The sequence below is a fragment of the Anabrus simplex genome, chromosome 14, assembly GCF_040414725.1.
Source record: "Anabrus simplex isolate iqAnaSimp1 chromosome 14, ASM4041472v1, whole genome shotgun sequence".
Lineage (NCBI taxonomy): Eukaryota > Metazoa > Arthropoda > Insecta > Orthoptera > Tettigoniidae > Anabrus > Anabrus simplex.
This window is the reverse complement of record NC_090278.1, coordinates 43,510,854-43,536,764: the sequence shown is the minus strand read 5'-3', so window position 1 is coordinate 43,536,764 and position 25,911 is coordinate 43,510,854. Positions and strand designations below refer to the sequence as shown.

Below are 25,911 nucleotides of genomic sequence, written 5' to 3'. Positions count from 1 at the left end.
ATCGAATTAAGACGAACGCGATTACTAGTAATGAAGTTAGACACAATGAATAAATTACATAAAATGTCAAGGAAGTTGAGAATAACGGAAAGTCGGAATGGATGAGATCGTGATGGCAGTGACCAAGACAAAATTGATGTTCGAATTGTTAAAACCAACACTGTTTAAAAATCACAAATTAAAAGCTAACTCAAGGGACTGGGCGTGTTCGGAGCAAGAAGCTGCATAAAGCATATAAAATATTAATAATGAGAGAAGAATTCAAGAAAAGAAAGAAGGCTTTGAAAACTATAACATGTCACGACTGATTTCATCAATGTATTTCGTCTCTTCAACCGAGCTTTTGAAGGAAACCATGGCTTTCTAAGAAGATTTGAGATTGACTATCTGGATGATTCTGAGCTGGACCGACATGGCAGAGATGACCCCTGGTTCCCGATAACATCACGATGACCGGCCAAGCAGGGTGACCAAGTAACATATATCATTCCGGAAAGCGACGGAAAAAGATACGTTTCTTTAATAAAATAGATATACCGATAAATAGAAGAAAGGTTAGTATTTATGTAGTTAAATCCCACATTAATAGATATGTGTTTAGTGTCTTCAGAATGATTTAAATGATATTAGATTCTCGCGAGTGATTTATATGCGCCAATGATGCAAGGGAATAGGTAGCCTTCATCAGAAATAAAAGAAACCCTAGTTTGGTAATGTAATAAAGTGATAATAATGTTTCAATGAGAGCTAAGAGTTCCAATTAACCATGCTACACCCTGTCATGTGTGAGGTGTATAAGAGGAATAATTTTAGAATATTCGATACGTAATGCCAACTGATATTATGATAAGTAGAGGATTTATGTTACCATAATAAGTTAGGATATATGTTAGATACGGATATTATGGCCGACTGAAGACATGTGAATGTTACTTAAGAAGATACTGATCCAATACGAGTATTTGAAAATAAGGTTATTTGTGCGTGAAGTAATATATATATATATATGCGAAATTTATGAAAGAATATGGAGAGATACGAGATAAAATGATTTATATGAAGATATTATGTTATATGAAAAAGGTGGAGAATATATTGAAGGAATAAGTAATGCTACGACGGAATATGAGATGTAAATGATGTATTTGAAATGTTAGGAAAGATATATTGAAGCACAGTGGGATCATATATGTTCATTATGCAATGATAATATATTGTCCGAGAATTCATACCATATGTTAATGGTGCCGTGGTAACGCATACATGAAATGTTATTATAGATTAAGATCATCAAAAGGAATCCAGAAGTTTGCTGGGAGGTCATGTGGTCAGGGCGCTTTTTGGTTCTTTATACTCTTGATGGCACTCCCGACTTCCTTTGATGTGATGCATAAGATGAAACATACAATGTGGTAACTCAATGCAGGAAATCTCTATAAAAGTAGGAAGTTGTCAAAGTTAGAGGATTACCTATTGGACCTGTAATCACGGGTCATCTTCGCCTCTAATGCACACAGAGTGCTCAATACCTGTGTCAACTTTGGTCAGCCGGAAAAAGTTTTTTATTCTTCTTTTCAGTTCAGTGGTGTTCATTGTTTATCAGAACTATACCGTCAATAAATCAAGGATGCCCCTAATGTTACATTAAGAACTATGTTGTAATCAGACTGGCGGAGGTTAAATTGCTACTTCCGGGTGCGCGATGAGCTGCTGCCATGTTTCAGGGAAGACAAGGGTAGAGAGCGGTGGTGGAGTGTGTGATGCAGACAGAGATAATGTTTCGCGCGTATGATCAATTTCCTCATAGGACTAGAACAGGATTGTCTCTAACAGGCAATATCCACAGTTCATTTATTAAATAGCCCTAACTGCACACACAGTGCAAGAACACACTCTATTTGAGACACACTTGTCAGTCAGTGAAAGCACCAGATTGTTTCCCCTCTCGTCTGCCTGTCGTAGTGACATATTATTCAACATGCTCGGAGATGCGCCGCGATTGTGTATTCCTTCACTCACAACACTGTAAATTCAATGAAATACTGAACAAAGGAAGCAATACGCCAATAGTTTGATTACAGTAGATGTTCAATATGGCCCCCTTCTACTTAGGTGCATAGTTCGCAATGGTGTAGTAGTGAGTGACCTTCAGACTCTCAGGATGTGTGGTGTGTGGCGAAACCTGCCTGTATTCTTGCTACAAGTTTGTCTTCCCTTTCTATGGGCTTCACATCGTAGTCAATTTGTACAGAACAAACTGTACACTGCCTAGCAGAGCTCAGAAGGAACTATGCGAAATGAAGGAGAAACATGTGTATTCGCACCGAGCATTACCTCTGTCTCCCACTTTTCACTTCCTCTCCCTTCCCTTTTACAGCGCAAACCAAGAGCGAGCGGCTGGCTCTCTGCTGTAGCAAATACAACGCGCCCGGAAGTAACAAGGTCACCATCGTTCTCAACATCACACGAAGAGCACGCCTTGTATAGTTGTGATACACCTTGTACACAGTGAATGCGCCTCTATTGCTTACCGACACATTTTGCAATGACAATTCCTTCTCTGTGTTCTGGATTCTTTTGTCAAACCCAGTTTGTATACAGTATGTCCTTTTTGCTACACCTCTTCTTCGACTGGAATCATCCAAAAGAACGTTTGCTTTTCAATGCGATAGGAACTATGTTTTGAGTACCAAAGTTTACTACTATGGTTGCAGTGAAAGGTCCTTAGAATGTGGTCCATGTGTTGTTAATCGCATTCAGGTCAACGGGAGGAAAATGTATGCTGTCTGCTAGGGTCTCCTTCTGTCCTTTAAGCCTCCACCACTTGATCTTCTCGGAGGTATTTATCTCTCCACATCTACGAAGCTTAGGGGTCCTTAATTCTGCTATGACGACCTTATGTTGAGGTGGTACACATCCACACCCTTTGCTAGTCGGAGATCGCGGTGCCGAACAACGATAAGGTCAATTTGGTTGCTGCAGTGATGAGGTGGCTGATGCACTTCCAAAGAACGTATTACCAGAAATCAAGTCATTTGCCTCGGTGAAATCCAAAATATGAGTTCCATCACCTTTTCAGATACAGTAGGTATTACCATCATGGCAGCTATCATGATTCTTAGTGTGACCAACATGCGTATTAATATCACCAGAGGCGTCTCCGAAGACGTTAAAAAGTAGTTAGTGGGACGTAAAACAAATAACATTATGATTATTATTATTATTATCACCAGAGAGAAGTGGGAACTCATGTTCAGGACAGTCTCATATATGATCTCGTAGCTCCTGCCAATGCTGTTCCTTTTCTAGGTCATCACAGCCAGATTGACCGGCCCCATGGCTAAATGGTTAGCGTGCCTTTGGCCACAGGAATCAGGGTCGGGAATTTTAACCATAACTGGTTAATTCCCCTGGCATGGGACTGGGTGTGGGGTCGTCTTCATCATCATTTCATCCTCATCAAGACACGCAGGTCGCCTACGGGTGTCAAATCAAAAGACCTGCACCTGGAGAGCCGAAGTCCTCGGACACATCCCGGCACTAAAAGCCATACGCCATTTCATTACAGGCAGATTGCGACAGAGAAAACATAAGTTCGAGAAGATGCAATGTCGACTGTAATTGACGTAGGGCTGTCCGAATAGCACTGAACCTCAACAACTCAATCTTGCAAGCTTGCACACATAATGAAGTCAACACAATTCCTGTTGGATGTACCTTCGTAGATTAGTTCATAGACATCTCTAATGCCATTTGATTTCTGGCCCTTCCAAAGCAAGCAAATTACTATCTAATTAAAATAGCTACTTTCCATTCTAAACTGCACTTAAATTATCCTAATCACAACAGGTCAACTGAAACAATAGAATTTTAGTGAGAACTAAATTTCTAGGGAGATATCTCCCATACAATAAATAGATTAAGTAATAATAAAGCAATCATAATATTAACTAATAAAATAACTACAGTACTGTAAATCTAAGCCACATATAGATGTATCCTAATTACAATAGTTTAACTGAAACAACAAATATACTCAAAACTATAAACCTATCGAACTTATGAGCCTGTAAATTGTCACTGAATATGCACATGACATTTAGTTTCCTTGGTTTATGAAAGGTTTTTTACTATTTGTTTTACATCACACCAACAAAGATAGATCATATGGCAACGATGAGCTAGACAATGGCAAGGAGCTGGGACGAATTAACTGTGGGCTTAATTAAAGTACAACCACGTAAAACCACCTTAAGAGCTGTCGACAGTGGGTTCGAACCCACAATCTTCCAAATGCAGGCTGATAGTTACAAGAGCAGTTGTTTAGTACCACAAATAAGCACTTGCTTGAATTCCTCTTGTTCCAATAATATTGTGGGGGTATCTTAATATTTAATATCAAACAATAAGTTAAAAAGTAAGTTGTTATTTTAGAAATTGGGTATTCACAATTACCGAGCTTTACACGCAACTTCGGACATAAGTTTTCATATACATGCCCAAAATGATAAGGTACATGGGGTTACTTTAGAAAATACATAGTAAAAGAGAACCTTCAATGCATAGCTTTCAAAATTCTATGCAGAGCATGCTTTCCTCCCTTGAAGTCAAGATGGGCTGCCTACCTGCACTCTATTGTTCTAGGATCGAGGTAGCCCTTACTTCTTCGCAGCTTCTCCGTATGTCATTCATCATATCGGCATTGTAATTACAATAGACCATGCTTCCACGTTTATGATTATATTCTTGCAGCACTGTCTGAAGTAACCCCAGACAAGCACCCTACTGAGAAAAACCGCCGAACACACAATTCTTGAGGTGATCAAGCTAACGCAAGTTGTTCGTAACAGAACTTAAGTTGGTGTAAAACACTCAAAAACAATTTACTACAATTAACATTTGTTGACAATATGCACGTTTAGTACACACGATACAACAAACAAATTCTCCCACTGGAGGACAGAGAAAAAGTGACGGCAATCAAGAAATGGTTTTATCACAATATTTCCGTGAACTTTGACTGCCCTATACCAACACAAATGTATACATATTAAGAAACAAAGCGTACACTTGTCTGAAGATGAACCGTCATCCAGATTAATCCCATGGAATTTTTTGAAGCTAATACTCAGAGAAATGTAAGAAAACACTAGTCAATTGCAAGGTATATGCTGTAAAACGGAACAATGGATCAAAGGTATCAGGGCACAAAGGAACACTCAAGACTCCAAAGGGAAAAGACAGGGTTGGATCAAAAGTACGTCAATGACACTTCAGGGAATGATCAATTAATGAATATTAAAGTTAATGATTATCATAATTTTACTGCAAAACCAATTATAGTATTAATATTGACAACTAAAAGAGAGCTGGGCCAACCAGAATAGTTAAGTGTTAATAATGTAGAATGACACTGCGTAGGCACTGCACAAATCTACAGATAGTTTCACTTTGAAGTTCCACACAGCAAGTTATACTGAATATGAGATTTTCACACCAGAAATATAATTTCTAAAAACCAGTATTACTAATTCAACAACATTTCAATATATCAAAATATTATATTGTTAATACTTCTGTATCATTTATACAGTAGTAGATACTCTTGAAAGAAATATTTCATCTACAATATATTGTACCGGAATATTACAGCATAATTGGAGTTAACATTGAGATTGCCGCAAGTGCCTAATGTAATTCAGTCAGTGCACAATTAATAACAGTTGCGGTGAAAGCGAGGATCAGATAAACTTGGAGCAAGTTACCTTTAAGCTCATAGCTGCATGACCGCGTGGGATCCGTTCCTTTTGTCTTATTGGTCAGGAGCCTAGCATGCGACAGACATGAACAGCTAACATTTTCAAGGCTAGCACCGCCCGGCAAGTTTTCAGAACTCTTCACAAGAACAGTTTCGAACCATGATATTTTAAGAAGACATGAAGATGATTTACGATTGGTTTCCAACTGAACACAGCTTCTAGACTGAGAACTGATAAAAACACTGTGTAAGCGACACTCTACTCACTCAGCTCTTACTCTATTGCTTTCATACTGCTCTACTTTAGAGCACAACCACACATCGCATTCCCACTACAATACTACAAGATATTCTATGCCAAGCGATGTTTATCAGCCGTGATGTCTTATAAAGGGAACACATTATTTCGTCTTCTGCAAGACATCACTAAGATATTAATTCCATAACATGTATGGTATGCATAAATCATCTGAACCCGCAAATTAAGTTCCATTTGTGTCGACTGACATTTAAATAGACATGGCTGGAGTCTCGGTGTTTGTGTGTGTCAGGAAGCCTACTGTTTCGAGAAGCCTGCAAGGCAAGGGACGAATAGAATCATCATGCTGCTTGCAAGAGGAACCTCTACTTTCACCATGGTGCACCTTACAAGGGATATTTTTTCTGGCATGTGCTACTAAATGGGGAGATACCACCACACCCTAAAGGATGTTGAAGGAACCAATCGTGAGATGTAGCCAGCCAGGAGTGAATCAACTTCCCTCATCAAAATGCAAGTACCTTTCTTAAATATTCATTTCCTCTTCAGAAAACTTCATTCTTGAAAGAGTATTTTCTACTATTTTGTATCGTTAGAGATTCTTATCGCTTCTGTTCAACTTATTGGTTTTGGTAAATTTTTTGAATGATTGAAATACACTTATGTTAATAAAAAACAGAACAACTTGAATGACTAGAGATACGAAGTTCATATTCACGGGGCATGTGCACTAGTATGTTCTAAAGAAATGATTAGCATTAAAACCACGTCGACCCTCAGGTTCAAGGTCCACATCGATATGTCTTCACACCTCCACCGACTGGTAAAACATGCCTGCGGCTCTCGTTGTCTCTGTTAACCGAAGGTAATGGATCAGGATGCAGGATGCCTCACAGACGTATGCACATTATTGAGCATGTGAGACGACCAGCTTAGTTAAGATAATAATCACTCTCTGTGTACACTCAACAACCCCAAGCTTGTATGATTAAAGAAACATGAATGATTAATGCGAATGTTAAACAATTACTAATCTATCTTCTATAATGTGTGAAGGTAGATTGACAAATCTTCTTAATGACCTAAAGTGATCATTCCTTTAGTTATTCGGTCATGATTCTTATAGTGAGGGTGATATAAATTCTCAAATGTTCATGAAGTTGAGGTTTGCAATAAATAATGAAAATATACGTAATGCAATACTCATGCCTAAATAAAATTTGAATTTGAAAAGTAAGGCTTGGCCAAGAATGCAAGCTTAAGCTAACGGGCACGGATTCGACTCAAGGCCAAATGTCACAGGCCCAGGATTCAATCCTCGGCTGAACCTTACAGTGTCATTAGCTTAGCTTTACAGACTCAAGTTCGACGCCGAAAGAGTGCTAGCTTAAGCTAACAGACACAGATTTGATGCCTGGGTTAACCTTACAAGGACATTACAGGTTCGAGATTGAGATTCGATCCCAGGCTTAACCTCATTAGACAAGATGAGACATGGTCCATGGGCTTTAGGATCTGAGCTTGGAACTGGATGGTGGCCATACAAATTCCTTTAATAGGAACAGGGAGATGGTGTAAGGCTTAATACATGTCGTCCCCACAACGGCAAACTAGGGAAAGTGTAGTTGTGAAGCTTTGGTCTAGATTTTATTATTTATATAATGTCTAACTCTCTAAAAATGTATCACATTTGCAGCTCGTTCTGTATGTCTAACACACAAAACCAATCATTAAATATCAAAATTGATTTGACATGAGTAATCACAACTTCTTTCAACTCTCCTAATTTTTTGCCAATTTGCAGATTCGTTAGTTTGCCAGAGCAGGGACGATGTGCTTTATTCATAGGGACATAACGCTGAAAGGTTATCTTAGGTCATGGAGCTGAGTGACTGTAAAAAGGAGAAAGGCCAAACGACTAAACGGCTACATAGCAAAAGGACATAAAAGTGTTCAGTGGCAAACCACAAAAGGGCAAAAAAGCTAAATCACTGAAGGTTGAAATTGCTAAAAGCTAAAGGGCAAGAGGGAATGAGCTATGGTCTAGGGCTCAGAGCTGAACTTGGAACAAGATGGTGGTATGGGACTATGAAGATAGTGAAAGGTGCATTATTCACAGGGACATATCTTTATAATGCTACTTCAAAATCATGAAGCTGAGTGGCCGCAGAGTCAAAGATGCTAGCATGTGCGCAGATGCGTACCGTGCTTAAGCATTACAATGTCAATTTTACATATTTTTCATCTAAACAGTGTTATGTGGCTGAAGATGTTGATAAAATACGAAGCATGTTCCACTTTTAACCATTAAATTGCCTTAAGCAATCATTGTATCGACTAGGTGGAAAATAATAAATACTTAATTGTGAATCTATTGAAGTGCGATACGGACCATGAAACTGATTTTATGTGACCCGACTAGGATTTGAACCTGTGGCTCTTTTACTTGGGGGCCGATGACCCCAATGTTAGGCCCCTTTAAACAACAATCATCATCATCATCATCTTTTACTTGGGAAGCAAAGTAGCATGCTAACTAAATGACTGCACATTAACAGCTGATGTGTTTAACTGAAACACCTAGCTTTAGTGCTACAAGAATTGAAAGTCAAAAATCATCGACCAAACTAGTATTTGAACCTGGAGCTCGCTGGGGCCCAAAGCTGAAGTGCTATTCGAATAACTAACTCCAAAATTTCAAACTTATAATTCTGAGCAAAGGAAACTATCGCTAATTCTGGGTTTCAAACGTGGAGCTCACTTGGACTCAGAACTCAAGAGCTAAAGTGCACAACAAGAAGAAATTTGTTAAAAATCCTCAACCCGACCTGAATCGATGACAAGCTTTGCTTCCCCTGAAGACTAAGTGTGAGCGATTAGCATAAAGTATGTTAACTGAATTCGGAGAGAGAATGCAATAAATTTGGTACAAAATGAGGTCGTAACATATGTGCATCACAGCAAAGAAACTGACTGAACGAACATGTTGATTAAACTTAGAAGTATTTGCTGTGACACAAAATACAAAGCTTTGTTTTTGCATTTAGCCTAGCATGCACATCTCAGCAAAAGAACATTAGCAATACGAACAAGTTGACTAGATTTGGAAGTAACTTACTTGCTAAGATTGCGAATACATAGTTTATTGAACTCTGAGCTAAAGATTGAACCCTAGAGACTTGTAATTGCCTGCTGTAAATTTTACATCACTTGGCACCTAACATTAGAGCTGCGAGCAATTAAGAAATCCCCAGGCCGTCTGGGAATCAAACTCGGCACACTTTCCCTTGCAATACTGACTATCATAATAACTAAAGGAATGTGCGATACTTGCATTAAATTCAAAACACAACATTCGAGCTGAAAGAAATTTAAAAACCACCGACCAGATTAGAAATCAAACCTGTGGTTCCATAACTCGGGTAAGAAACAAGCATGCTATCTAAATGACGGTATATGTGTTTAATTGGAACACTTCAAGTTCGACTTCCTTTCAAGGTGAGGACAATAATAATACTATTCGCTTTACGCCTTACTAACTACATTCCACAGTTTGAAAAGTTAGCAATAATAAAGATAATTTTGAGCATCCAAGCTGGTTTCATGCTGAATACTCAACATTCTTGCACAGTAAGAAAGTTAAGGCCAGCACTTTACCGCCTGAGCTCGGCAATTAATTTCCTCAGGTGCTAAGTGCTGAAATAACAATACTCGTTTCAAACAGTTTTCAAAGATGCTGATGTGCCAGAATTTTATCTTGCAAGTTTTCCTTTATGTGCCAATAAATCTAACCACACGAGGCTGACGAATATGAACGCCTTCAAATACCATTGGGCTGAGCCAGAATCGAACCTGCCAAGTAGGGGTTAGAAGGCTAGCGGCTCAACTGTCTGAGCTACTAAGCCCGACAATTCAACTATTACAGTAAGAAACTAAAACACACACACGCTAATAATAATAATAATAATAATAATAAAATTTGGAGGATCCTAACCACCTTCGTGCTGAATATTCAACATGTATACACAATAAGCAAAAATATCTGGTGCCGGAATATAGTCCCGCAGGAGTCTGCGTCCTATCACAATCACCTAGCTGGTAATAAATAATAAAATCCCCGACCCTGCCGGGAATTACAAAATCTAGAATATTTAAATCAGCATGGATTACACACAAAAAAACAAACAATAATAATAACTTGTTGGATGCAACCCACCTCCGCTCTGAATACTCTACATGAATACCTAGTAAGAAAAAGAAATCTGGTGCCGGAATTTAGTTCCACAGGAGTTTGCGTCTTATCAGAATTACCCAATAAAAATAATATTCCCAACCCAGATGGGAATTACAGTCTAGAATATTCAAATCAGCCTGGAATACACCTAGATGCGCATTATATCTGTAATATAAAATCGTTTACAAGCAAAGTGCAAGTCCTGAACAATAGACGTGTTCCACATTCGGCTGTCAGAAATCAAGAGGGTTACTCTATTGGAGTGTCTAACAACAAGGCTCGCGATAATAGTGTTGACAAGTGAACAGGATGTTTCGTGTTACTGCATTATTTGGACCTCGCTCGCTGGAAGTGCGCAAGAATAATCAGGCCACGAGTTTACTTATTATTAGTGTGTATTTTCGGCTTCTTATAGTTGAATTTTCGGGCTGAGTAGCTTGGATGGTTAAGGCGCCAGCCTTCTAACTCCAACATGGCAGGTCCGATTTTGGCTCAGCCTGACTATGAAGGTCAGCCTCATGTCGGTATATTTATAGGCATGTAAAAGAAAACATGCAGGACTAAATTCTGGCACGTCAGCGTCTTCGAATACTGTTTGAAGCAGGGATTGCAATTTTAGCACTTAACAATTTAGTAAATTAATTGCCAAGCTGAGTAGCTGAGATCGTTAAAGTGCAGGCCTCTTTCTTCTTAGTGCAGCAACTGTTCCCTCTCCTTGCTTCACACTTGAGACTAAAGTTATTTGTTGGGGACACTTGAATATAAATATAAATTATATGTGGCGTGCCCGCAAATTGCCACGCAAATAAAATATCAATCATCATTCCATGGTTTCCCATTTCTCTGTTTTGATTGGGCGCCAACTTTACAGTTTTAAACAAAAAATGTATAGAAAAATTTATAGTGATTAGCATATAGATTTATACTTAAATCACAGGGGTAGCATTTTAAATAATTAACCATTAATTATCGCTTTGAGAAGAAAAATTAACGCAATATCTAGTCAAGTTAATTTATTAAACAAAAAAATGAGATGAGTCGGAAAAGTTCGTTTTAGCTTGGAGGGAATTAAGAATTTAACGTTACTATAATTTACTGTTGCTTGCATTATCTAATTGTCCTCTGTACTCCGTGGTTACTCGTTCCCCTTTTCTCGTTGTAGACTGGTTCCATGGACATCCTTCCCTTCTTCTGCGATTTCGTTTGGGCTATCTGGCCTAACACTCTCCAACTGCATCGTCCTTAAATTAGACATTGGACCTATACTTAGGAAAGTTGATCACAGTTGAGCTTAAGTGGAGAAAAATCAGTGTCATGAATTTTTCCATATCATCAGAAATTTTGAACCAACCAACTAAGCTGTTCTCCTGATACAGTACAGATTTGTACCAAGTACCGTAGACTTGAACCAACATAGTTCTTCGTCTAGAATAATATAGAATATATCACGTGCAGGTTACAACTCCGTCTCATCGTCATCCGACAGCTTCATGGAACTTACGTACTGTATTATCGATGGTAACTCACTGTATCGAAAATAATAATATACACGAGGCATCCCCACCCTTGGTAACTGCTACATATCAAGTCACTTTTCCATCGAAGCATCAGATTCCTTGAACTCATATCATATCTTTCTCTATCTTGTTTCTTCACGGGTAAAAAGTGGGCATGTTTACGATGTAGGCAGGCAGCTCTAGCATTGCGCGTGGGTCGCTGTATAATCAAGTACTCTTGAGTTAAACCCAGTGACTCATCCCAAACTCCCAGCTTCAATAATAACTTTTCCGTTTACATAAATATGAGATGAAATGGCACAAACTCTGTCTCAACATACTGACTACATTACAATACATAATAAATTCCTATCCTGATAATTAAAATAATAAATGATGTTCTAATGTAACTAATATGATTCAAATATCAATCTAATTCACAACTGACTGTAGTTTAATTAACAGTTCTCGATGAATTGCCGATGACGAACAATTTGATATCAAATGATATCACGTAATTGGACTGTAGAATTACAATCGACATGGCTGGAGAAGCCTGGACGGTTACATACGCCCTCCTCTTATTTACAAATATAACATATGTGAAAACAACACACTACACGAATACGGCTGATACATCATTGCCTCTTGTGTATGTTCAGTCTTCAGCCCTAAGGCTGGTTGGATCCTCAACAGCTCTGCCATCAGTTGTCATAGATGGCCTAGGCATCACTGAAGAGGCGTACTAGGGAAACAAGGAGTGAGGTAGTTTCCCGTTGCTTTCCTCAACAAGCCAGAATTGCTATTACATATCAGTTTGCCAAGCCCACTGAAATGCATGCACCAACCGACCCTTTATGTACATTATTCTGTAAATTGTATGGAGCTGTTGTATAATATGGTTTGGCATAATAGCAGGCTTCATAGCCTGAGCCCCGCGATATAAGAAAGGCAATAAACTAAACTAAGGGACGCGCACCAGGAGGGATGATAGTATTAATTAGGGAAGAAATTAGTGAAATGGTAGAGGATATAGAGACAGATATGAAAGAAACTATATGGTTGAGATTGAATATGGGAGGGGTGGAAGGAAGGAGGAAGAAAATAAATCTAGCGTTCGTTTATTGCCATCCTAGTAGTTCAGCATATGCAAATAAGTATTTTTTTGAAGAGTTATTGGTGGATATTTGGATAAGAGGACAGTTTGCAGGAGAAGAGGATATGTTGTTATTCGGAGATTGGAACGCGAGAATAGGGGAACAGAGCCCAGTATATAGTAGGGAGGATGGAATGTGTATGTTGAAAAGAAGAAGGAGTGAGGATAAAATTATGAATAGTTATGGGGAGAAGCTCCTAGAGATGTGCGCTGCGGGGAATTTGTATATTCTGAATGGATGGATGGAGGGTGACTGTACGGGGAAATTGACATATGTTACTGAGAAGGGAGGTAGTGTGATAGATACGGTTTTAAGCTCGGAAGGAGTGATGGAGGATATTGTAAGAATGGAAATAGGAGACTGGATTAAATCACACCATTTCCCAGTGTGGGTTATGTTGAAAAGGGGGGAAGAGAAGTGTATAAGGAAGGAAGCTGAGATGAAGGATAAACAAGGGAAAGGATATAATAAGTATAAATGGTCAGATAAAGTGGGGCAGGATTGGAATAGGGTAGCAAAAGAGGAAGTACAACTTCTGAAATATGGGTGGGAAGATGCAATGGAGTAGAATAATATTGATAAAGCCTTGGAATTGCTGCTACATCCAATAAAGATGACAGTGCAGAAGGCAGAATGTAGAAAGAGAAATAAGAAAGAGGGTGAAGAATGGTTTAATAGAGAGTGTGAAGGAGTGCGGAGGAGGGTACTGGGTGCGTTAGGAGACTACAGAAAGAAAGGTGGGATCGCAGAAAGGAAGATTTTCTGCAAATTGAGGAAGGAGTATCAAAAGAAAATTTGTGAGGTAAAAAAGGCGTGGTTAGAGGAACAAATTGAAGCTATAAATAAGGATTGTAAGACTAACAACATTGAGAAAGTATGGGAAAATATTAATAGAATAATTAAGGGTGGAAGGAATATAGAGAGAACAAGCATTGAGGAAGTTCAATGGGTGAGGTACTTTGGTGAATTCCTAGGGGAGAAGGGGGAAGAAAGATGGAGCGGGACGGGGGAAGAAGTAATTTGGAGGAATAGGAGAGTGGCAATTTATGAACTGGACAAGGAAATTACAAGGCAAGAAATCTTGAGTGTGATAAGCAGAGTTAGGGGAAAGTCGGCCGGGGGATGTAATGGGATAAATAATTTTTGGACAGAAATGAGCAAAAATGAGACAATGATAGAGGGCATAGTTAAACTATTCAATAAGATCTATGAGGGAGGTAAGTACCCGAAGGAATGGGAAATAGGAATTGTATGTCCAATATGTAAGGGTAAGGGTAGTAGGAACAGTTTGAACAATTATAGAGGAATATCTCTGTTGGACTCCTTAAGTAAAATATACACTGGGGTGTTAGCGAACAGATTAAGCGAGTGGGCTGAAGAAAATGAAATACTGACAGATTTCCAAGGGGGATTTAGGAAAAAGAAAAGAGCATTGGATAATATAATGATAGTAAAGACTGTTTTAGAAAAGTATAAGAGCCTGGCTAGAAGTACAGTTTATGTGGCAGCAATAGATTTTGAAAAAGCGTTCGATAAGGTGAATAGAGAGGCTCTATTAGAGAAATTAGGTAGGCTGGGGGTTTCGGAAAAGATGTTGAGGGCAGTGGAGGGAATATATAGGGTTGTCAGGTTTTGTGTAAAATTGGGAGACGAGAGACTGAGTAGACCCTTAGAGTCCAAGGTGGGTTTAAAGCAAGGGTGCAAGTTATCGCCAATATTGTTTATTTTATTTATTAACGACATTTTGGAGGGGCACGGGGCAACCAATTGGGCCGTGCCGGTAATTAATGGCCTGGAGGTACTGGGACTGATATTTGCTGACGAAGTGATATTGATGACTCTAACTTACGGAGAGATGCAGAGAGCGTTAAATGCAGTGTCGCTGTTTGTGAGGAAATGGGGATTGAGGATTAATGGGAATAAATCTAAAATATTAGTAGCCCAGGTAAACGAAGGAAGAAAGATAGAAGGGAAATGGGTCCTGCAGGGAGAAAGGTTGGATTAAGTAAGGAAGTTGGGATATTTAGGAGTTATTATTAACAGTAAAGGAACCTGGAACGATCAGATTAGTAGGGTTAAAAACAGAGGATTAGCAGCCCTTGCCTCAGTCAGAAACTTGATAGCTAAATACCCGGGTATTAGTTATAAAGCCTTGAGGCTAGTGTTAAGATCGGTGATTTTCAGGAGGGTATTGTATGGCGCAGAAGTTTGGGGGTTGGATGAGAAAAGAGGGTAATTAAGACGTATTATTAGTAGTTTTCGTAAGATAGTAATGGGTCAGCCAGGGTGCACAGCAAATGCAGGGGCAGAATTAATGTGTGGGGAGGATTTGGAATCGGAGGGTGTGAAAAGAATAGTTAGATACTGGATGAATTTAAAAGCATATGAATAGCAAGGTAAGAGCATGTATAAGGGAGGATGGCTAGAAAAAATTAAGGGTTATTTGGAAATTATAGGATTAGGGCATCTACGGGGGAGATTTGGACGAAGACAGAAGTTAGAGGGACGAGGATGCTTGTGAGGAGGATTAGAGACAATCATAGGCAGAAATTATTGGGGGAAAGTAGACTGAGAAATTCGCTGAATGTTTTTATTAAAATAGAGGAGGTAGCAGGGATAAATATTAGATACGTTGACAGGTCAAAAAGGTATGGGATGATGTGGTGGTTTATGGGATTGCATAGGAATAAAGGATGGTTACAAGGGAGGGACAGGACAATGGGTATACTTTGCGGGGCAGTGAATGACGATTTTCACTTATTAAGTGACTGTGAAGAAACGAGTAAGATAAGAAATAGATTACTGAGTGCTGAGCATCGGAAACTATTGGGAAGAGGGGATGAGCAGTCTATTTTAAGATGGATTATAAAGCAGTGGGAAAGCGGGGGTGAGTTGAACAGGTATTTATGTGCGGTAAAAAAGTCCTGTGAGAGCAGAATGAAAGAGGGAGAGTTAGAGGGTGGATAAGGGGGTACGTGTTTGGAATAGTGATGTATGTCTATGGGAAACGTGTTTAATAATTGGATGATATGCAATGGATGGATAGTATGATAAAATTAATGGGAATGGGAGTATTGTGTTGAGTACATAGTTAAGTGGGTGGAGTTGGGTAAATGATATGCGATTTCATAAAGGTAGGTACTTTTTGTTTGTGATATGGCTGGTTGGAATGTAATTGCTGACTGTCGTTGTTTTGCTATTGATCGGAAGTAGGTCAGGGAACAATGAATGTGACGCAAGTTGCTGAGCGCATAAGGACACATGACTAGTTTGCTGGAACCACGAGTCGGTGATTGCTACAGCTAACTGTTCTTATCATTTTTGTTATTATATATGCCTATTATTATTATTATTATTATTATTATTATTATCATTATTATTACTATAATTATTAATATTATTTTCAATAGACTTATTGCTTTTTGAACATATATTGGGGCTGGAAGCCTGTTTGTTCATAAATAAATACAATATAGTAAGGATGCCCATTAGGCAGTTAAGTCAAAGGCTCAAAACAGCGTTCGGCCCCTCTGTGAAAAATGATTGTGGTGTTAAATGGACAAGATAGAGTCCGAATTATACATGGATTTCAAATTATTAGTTTCTTCAGTAAATGTTTCCTAAATAAATAGGAATATTTTTAAATAGACTTTTCATTTGAGTAGACAGATTAGAATTACTGAACCCTACCTTTACTCAGCAAATGACAAAGAACCCAAAATGACCCAAGAGACAGATCTCATGAAATTTTGCTGATAGGTAAGGAAGGTAGATATCGTCCAGAGTGGACTAAAGGGTTCAGTTTGTATACACTGTAGTAAGAAATCTTTCATCTACAGCATATTATACCCGTATATTTCAGTATAATTGGAGTTAAAAATTCAGATTGTCGCAAGAGCCTAATTTAATTCGGTCAGTGGGTCATTTGTAACATCTGTTGTTAAAGCAAAGATCAGATAACCTTAGAGCTCATGGCGGAGTGAGTTGACATTGTTAAAAAGTAATCAGTTGTAGCTATCTACAATCAACAAAAGAAGATAAAAACTGTGCCTCATCAATCTCTATTCCTACACAACCTACAAAACAAAATTCAACTCTTATGGATAATACAAGAGGGCAACACCAACGGAAAAAAGTGTAAAGTAGACTGCCAGCAACACACAATGACAGACACGTCAGGCAGATATACTGTCGAACTCCCTATTAACACATATTTTAAAACTTCATAGATCTAAACAAATGGCAATTCAACATTCCTGGCCTTAGAAAGAAAAACTTAAACGAAATAAGAAGTTCTGCCAGGAATACATTGAATTCATGTGTGAACTGAAATCACTAGACCACATGAAAGGAAATGAATGTGAAACCCTTGCAGGAAGAGGATCACTATTAAATTCCACATCATCCTGTCATAAATCAGTGAAGTTCAACAAAAAGCACTTGTTAATTTCAAAGCTTTGGTCAACACTAGCAATGACATAAGTCTCAACTACATCCACCATGTAGGGCCATCAATTCAAAACATCTTTTCTATATAATCATCTGATTATGGGCTGAAAAAATAGCATTTACAGCAGACATAGGATAATTTATCATCAGGTGAACATCAAATCTAACATTTACAGTTCATTATGTATACTCTGCCAAGATAGGCACAACAGCCAATTAAAACGTAAGGACTCACAATGGTAACCTACAGAATAGCATTCCTTTCCACAAGATGCACAAAGAAATTCAACTAAGGTACAAGCTCCCCTCATGCAAGAAACATCATAAATCAAGACTTCCATGTAGGTGACTTTATTTCTGGCATGGGTGAATTACAGGAAACAATCAAAATTTGTGATGAACTACTAAACCTTCTCACGAGTAGAGGTTTCAACTTATGGATGTTGAACTCTACCTGCCCAGTGTAGTTGAATTGAATTCCCGCACATCTCCTTGTTAATTTCAATGCTTCGGTGTCAAGACGGACAATAGCATAAGTCTCAACTACATCCCCATGTAGAGCCATCTATTCAAGAACATCTCTTCTCCATTATCATCTCATTGCAGGCTCAACGAATAGCATTTGCATGTGTATGTCAGGTCATTTAGAAATGAAATTTGAGTGACAAAAATGTTACTCTGTGTAAAATGCAAGGTAGCACAACGTCTGAGTTTTGCCGAGCCTTTCTCTTGACAAGACTACTCATGAACTTGGTAAAGATACAAATGAGCTGCTTAGTGTCCAGACGACTACAAATGAACCTAATCATCAATAATTCAGCTTATTTGCACGGTCCTAGATGGTTGAATCAAGGTCCCTTGAGTAGGCCAAAATGAAAATATGATGTTCAAATTAATCTCAGAGCTCTAAAACTGCCAGTAATGCTCCTTACAGCCATGCATTAATATCTATTCATAAGAAAAGTTTCAAGATTAACACAATGAGTCCCAAGCGAGACCATTTGCTTATGGGAGACTAGTCTAGTTTTGAACTTCACATCCCTCTATGGGGTTAAGCGTAAGAAATTTCATGTTTTCATCGGTATTGAACTGAGATCACAATTAAATAAACATATAGTAGGTTCCACCTTTTCAATACATTTACAATGTTGTTATCTGATGTTTACAACATTTTTTATTACAAATTACAGGACATGTTTCGGTGTACAATTTTTAACACCACCATCAGCTGCATGAAGAGTGTATAAAAACTTGGCGGTCGAAACAATAAACAGCATATTATAACACTTAACTCCTTATGTACAGGCAATAGAATGTTGTTATAATTAAATTTAACATCTTATTATGCTAGGTTAAAACAAATTTGTGTGACAAGGAGATTCTTGCAGGTCAAAATATAAAATTCCTCACTTGGTATATGAATGGTAATTGGTTCCTTAATGTCTATAATATTGTACACTCGTAATATTGGTTTCACATGCGATCCTAAATTAGAGGATTGAAGTTGAATGCAGTCCATTTGACATTAAGATATTGATTTTGTATATACGTTATTTTGTTGAATTAAAAGTTCGTTGTATATAGAAGAATTATTAAAGCTGAGCCGTCTTCTTATTTTTGTTGAGTAAAAACGTAGTATTTTTGATGCTGTATATGCAGTGGTTGTACTGTGATATTAATTTGTCCTATAGTTGTTAAGCGGGCTCCAATTCTCAGTTCAATAGGCACCTGTAATGATGAAACCCTATGTTAAAAGAAAAGCAAGAAAATTGATAGAGAAACTGATTAAATTATTGAAACGCCTGACCTCTAAAACTGTGTACCTCGCTTGATGGCTGCACCACGAGTGTGTCTGCTTGTGTCTTCTACTGTGTGATGAAGCGTTAGGGAAGGAGAAGTAGGGGCGATAAAGGGGGTGTTTCTAGAACATTGGCTGTTTAGGAGGAGGTCAGGGGGGCATTGTGGACGTAGACTGTAATCTGAGAATCTACGATATTTTACAGCATTGAGGTGTTCGTGATATCTGACATTAAAGCTACGCCCAGTTTGCCCTTCCACAGTCTCTACATTCGAATCTATATACGCCTGATTTAGAATAGGGGTCGACTTTGTTAATAATTGAAGCATTATGTAGAGCTGTTGCACTTCTATTATCTGTCTTAAATGCAATCCTAATGTTACATTTTTTAAAATATTTGTGATTCTATACACGTCTTTACTATATGTGAACGTTGCGATTTCCTTTGCTTCTGTTCTCTCTTTCATCAGGTTCGTATGAGAGCGATATTTGAATTTGTTTATTATTTGTTCTATAAAATTTCCTTTAAAACCATTAGCTTTAGCTATAGCTCGAATGATGTTGAAGTCCTTGTCCAAATTTTGTTTGGACATTGGTATGCTAAAAGCGACTAAGCTGTTATAGGTTGCGGATTTGTGAGTTAAGGGGTGGGTTGAATCATTTCTTATTGTAACTGAAGGTTGTGTGGGTTTTCTGTAAATACTAAAAGAGAATGAAGAGGCGTGTCTATTAATCTTTAGGTCCATATAATTAATAGATTTTTCTATTTCAAATTCTAAAGTGAATTTTATATCCATATCTATTGTGTTAAGATTATCAAGAGTTGTAGGGGCATTGATTATGCGTTCAACTAGGATAACAAATACATCGTCTACAAACCTAGACCAGAATAGAACATTCTTGAATTTTTCATTATTAATTATTTGTGTGTCCTCTAAATAATCTATATAAATTTCAGCCAAAATTCCTGAGGCTGGAGACCACATTGCGAGGTCATTCTGTTTATATATAACCTGGTCGAAAATAAAATATTTGTTATTGATCAGCAATTTTCGACTTTCACATATAATAAAGACGTGTATAGAATCACAAATATTTTCAAAAAACGTAACATTGGGATTGCATTTAAGACAGATAATAGAAGTGCAACAGCTCTACATAATGCTTCATTTGTTAACAAAGTCAACCCCTATTCTAAATCAGGCATATGTAGATTCGAATGTAGAGACTGTGGAAGTGGATACATAGGGCAAACTGGGCATAGCTTTAATGTCAGATATCACGAACACCTCAATGCTGTAAAATATCGTAGATTCTCAGAGGTAGGCCAGCATATCCATGAATATAAAAATAAATTTACAGATATAAATGAAGACCTTGAGATCATGGAAACACTGGCTAAAGGACAGAGGCTTGACATTACGGAAGCATGTTTAATACATCTAGATCAATATTATAACATCAATCTTAATCTGAACGAAATCTCAGAAAAACCTAAGATTTTATTTGATTATCTGATTCTATTACTCAACAACTTAAAAATTGCAGAAAATTTGAACGTTTTCCATACTCTACGTAACAACATTGCGTATTACAGTCTACGTCCACAACGCCCCCCGGACCTCCTCCTAAACAGCCAATGTTCTGGAAACACCCCTTTATCGCCCCTACTTCTCCTTCCCTAACACTTCATCACACAGTACAAGACACAAGCAGACACACTCGTGGTGCAGCCGTCAAGCGAGGTACACAGCTTTAGAGCTGAGTCAGGCGTTTCAATAATTTAATTTAATCAGTTTCTCTATCAATTGTCTCGCTTTTCTTTTAACATACGGTTTCATTATTACAGGTAGCTGCCTCAGTGGATCAGCGGTAGAGTGTCGGCCTCTGGATCCCAAGATAGCGGGTTCACACCCGGCAGAGGTAGTCGGATTTTTGAAGGGCAGAAAAAAGTCCATTCAACACTCCATGTCGTACGATGTCGGCATGTAAAAGATCTTTGGTGACATATCTGGTGTTTACCCGGCATAATTCATTAAATCTCAGCCATAGACACCCAAGAGAGTTTCGGTTTACTCGGTCTGCCATCTAGTGGGGGCCTAGAGTAAAACGGAATGTCGAAATTGACAAGCAGACAGCCAGATGGCGTCAAATTGAAATGTCTGCACACGGTAGCTGAGCCATATGATTATTATTATTATTATTATTATTATTATTATTATTATTATTATTATTATTATCATTACAGGTACCTATTGAACTGAGAATTGGAGCCCGCTTAACAACTATAGGGCAAATTAATATCACAGTTCAACCATTGCATATACAGCATCAGAAATACTACGTTTTTACTCAACAAAAATAAGAAGACGGCTCAGCTTTAATAATTCTTCTATATACAACGAACTTTTAATTCAACAAAATAACATATATACAAAATTAATATCTTAATGTCAAATGGACTGCATTCAACTTCAATCCTCTAATTTAGGATCGCATGTGAAACCAATATTACGAGTGTACAATATTATAGACATTAAGGAACTGATGACCATTCATATACCAAATGAAGATTTTTATATTTTGACCTGCAAAAATCTCCTTGTCACACAAATTTGTTTTAACCTAGCATAATAAGATGTTAAATTTAATTATAACAACATTCTATTGCCTGTACATAAGGAGTTAAGTGTTATAATATGCTGTTTATTGTTTCGACCACCAAGTTTTTATACACTCTTCATGCAGCTGATGATGGTGTTAAAAATTGTACACCGAAACATGTCCTGTAATTTGTAATAAAAAATGTTGTAAACATCAGATAACAACATTGTAAATGTATTGAAAAGGTGGAACCTACTATATGCTTATTTAATTGTGACCTCTATGGGGTCGCATGTTCATTTGAAATCGGGAACTGTGCAAACCCATTTGGGTGTGCAGTAACTATGTGTATGAAAGTTCTACAAAGTATCTTCCTGTAATCTGTTGGCCGTCTATTTATGTACGTGCATAGTCCACCTTTCATTCGTCAATTCCTGTTTTGGTGCGACCCAATATGGGCACGTCAAGAGTGCTTCAAAGGACAACAAAGTCACTGTCTATCTCACGCACGGATTGTTTATGAAAGTGTGCAGCACTGTGACTTTCCCTTTTCTTTAAGTAACTATGAATAAATCGAGCAGTAGAAGTCTTAGGGCAGATAGACTGGACATTATATTGAACAAGTCGGACAATGATGAGTATACAGCAAACAGTGATCTTGCAAGTCCATCCACTATCTTCAGCATACACTTCCCCACTGGACACTGGGTTTCCAAGCCACCTGTTGCAACACTTCGTCAACTTCAACCATCCTCATTGACATTGTCACTGGTTTCCCATGTTGCACAATAATCACTGCTTGGTTTTCTTACCCAAATTAAAAGTTATACAAACATAATTATATACATATTCAATATTGCCTAAATAAAATTATTCTTATATTATGCTCTCACATCCTAATTTACCAAATTCACATAATTTTCACTACTTTACATAACAAAATTTTATACAAAAATTTCCCAACCTTAAATCGGGAGATCGTCATTTACAAACATATCCTAATCTACATTCAGGGATCGTACCTTTGTACGCCTCCAGTATGAACAAGCTAACATGTCTTTGATAATCAACAACATGTAATGTATTAATGCAAAGGAAAAGGTAAGTATGGCTGAGTGTTGGGACATTAACTACTGCATAAGTGCTACTCCATATGGGGGAGTGTGTATGTATACAATTCATAATGACCAATATGACCCCATGTGGGTTTGCAATATAAGGCCTAATGTACATAAGAATTTAACTGAATATATCATAAATATATCCTCATTTCAGCGATCACTTGCTTGGTTAAGCCTGTGAAAATTTTGGCAACAGGGAGTAACTCAATGTCACCCGTGGCAATAGATGAAACTCCCATGAATTTCAGTCCGGCACTCAATGTGTTAAACAAGGTACAGAGAGTAGCTGCATGTTGTTTGTGATATATCTCAAATTATTGTAAACAACCCATGCAGTGAAATTCAAATCCACTCTACATATAGGAGTTGAACCCGACACTCATGAGTTGCATTAATATTGTGTAGGAAACTATAACTCATATTAAGACTATAAACCCACGCATAGATCAAGAAGGCAATATTCATGTCAGTAGACGACTGCAAATATCGTAATTATAGTAGAGTGGAAACATTAGATCCTTCTGCATCCATATCATCACCTCATAAATCTAATTATGATGCTGGAATGCCTTTGACTGCTTCATCCTGGCACTCAACTCTTCATCACAACTCTGAGAGACAAATTTTGAATCCCATTAGCAAGGGGGATGGTAAAAAAGCCACATTCATGCACATCTTAAGTGTTGTAACTTGAATACAGATACTTCTGAACAATTAATGTGAAATTCAAGAAGAGGGCATGTATCCCTGATGTACCCATTCCACAAAACTAGAATAGACTATGCCGGCCCAATTCTCATAAAAATTGGTGTCAGATCGAACAAGACCAAACCGCCTAGGTACCAAGTTTCTCTACATGGAAGTGATATCTGCCCTGAACACAACTACATTTCTTGCTGCACTTTGTTGACTTAGTTCTCATACAGGTCAACTCCTGAAAATTTACAGTGATAACGGCATGAACTTCTTTGGAGAAGCTAAAGAAATCAAGGCCTTTCTGCGAAACAACCCTAAAAAACCAACTCTTCACTGCAACTGCAGACATGGGACTGACAGGGCATTTCACCACTCCTGCAACACCACACTATGGTGCAATCAGCGATGCAGTAGTCAAGAGTCTGATATATCTCCTCAGAAGAGTGATGGATTCTTATTGCTTCACCAACAGAGAATGGACCACTCTTGCAACACATACTCATGCCCCTCACTAAAGTTAAATAATGACAAATTTGACACAACTTACATAACTATATCCTATTTACTTATAGGAGAGCCAATTACTACACTCCCTGATCACGACTGTATTTCCATTCCCATTACAAAGATGACTATATATTCAGCAGGTAACCCAGAATTTCTGAAAGAGATCATCAATTGAATATCTCAATAAATGGGCAATGAAATACCCCATAGCCACATAGTCAAACTGAAGGAAGACGACACACATGCTATGCAGTGGACGATGGCAATGATCAAATGTGTATACTAGTAGTGACGAATTAATTCATGTAACAAAAGTTCAGGTGAGTAACAGTGAACATACAAGGCCTATTCACAAACACTGTCCCTTATGAAGTATGAAACAGAAAGACAAGATCACTTTTGAAGGGCCTGTTAATGCATTGCAAGTTTAAGTAATATTATAAGTCACAACAGACTAATAGCACAACAGACCACATTAGGAAGAATAAGAATGTTTTTTCACTTCGCACAAGATGTCTACAATGTGTGTAGTATATAAGTGAACATTCACAGTAAGCAAGCATAATATCTGCAACTTGTATACACAAACAATTGTATTATCTAGAAATCAATAATTAATATAACCAATAACATTACAAAGGTGTTTCATTTGGAAGCAACGAGTAAAATACCCAGGGAGAGTAACAAGAGAATGTATCTTATAGCAACTCTGTGTTTGAAAATATTTACGAAGTCAAAAGTATTAGTAGCAGTGATACCAGCCCCCAAATGATATACAGTAGAGGTTTTTGGAGCAATCTTAACTGCTACATAATACATAACACAAGATTGCAGAACAACTTGAAGGAAAAGTCAAAATTAGGTAAAAAAACAGTGAATCTCAGAAAAAGCTGTATTTTCCGTAGGACTATCAATTGTACTGTATGCATGAAAATGAAGGGTCAACAACTGATATCTGTTGAGGCATTTTATAACTATTCTCATTACTTGATGATGACTTATCAAAATATGTACATTACCTGAAGCGAGTCTTCATGTGTTGGTCCTGGCTCTGTTAACTCTGATTTAACTTCTTCTTTCAGGGGTATCACTTCTGATGAGTGTTCAATATCTTCCTGTGGAAAATAAGATATATTATGAATGCACATAACACACATCTACAAAAATTGTCACCAACAAAAGAGCATGATCATACATTACATTCCAGTATTACAGTTACTTTCGAAATTTCACTATTGTGTAAGGAAGATCTCTACCTGCAGAGGATTGTTAAAACCAAAGGTTGTACTGAGAATGGTGTTACTATCCTGGCCCACACCTAACGTCAGCTAAAGGATGAGACTGAGAACCAAATAAAAAGTGAGAAACATTTTCTAGCTATATCAGAGATGGAAATGGCACCATCTCGCACATAATTTTAGAAGGAAGCAGCCATAGATTTAAACACTAAATCTTACTAACTGTTTCATATGTCCAATTATATCAAACAAATTATAGAGGTTGTTTGAACACTTCCAACTCTTAAGACTGTTCTAAATCTTTTGCCATATAATGAGAAATGTGAATAAAGTCTCTTTAAAGACAGATTAAAATCTCTTCAAATATTTTAATCACATTCTCTACTCTGCTTCTGTAGAGCTCGCAGGGGCTACATACTGCATTGTGACAGTTCTGTTTCAAACAGAATATTTCAATGCTTCCAAATATAAAAATTAAAAAACGAACATGAATGAAGCAAGCTTATCACAGTCATGTACGAGGGAAAGGTGTGATGTACTCAAACACACAACAACTACAAATGAAACGTTTAACAAGGATGTTATGTGGTGTGT

At 37.7% G+C, this 25,911-nt stretch overlaps 1 long non-coding RNA gene across 1 annotated transcript in view; it reads right to left on the bottom strand.

Annotated features, from left to right (window-relative positions):
- Positions 1-25,191, bottom strand: part of LOC136885408 (uncharacterized) — a 62,062-nt gene extending 36,871 nt beyond the window's left edge. Inside the window, exon 1 of the long non-coding RNA XR_010861527.2 lies at positions 25,099-25,191. This is a non-coding gene — a long non-coding RNA (uncharacterized lncRNA). The remainder of the gene's footprint in view (positions 1-25,098) is intronic.
- Positions 25,192-25,911: the final 720 nt, after the last annotated feature.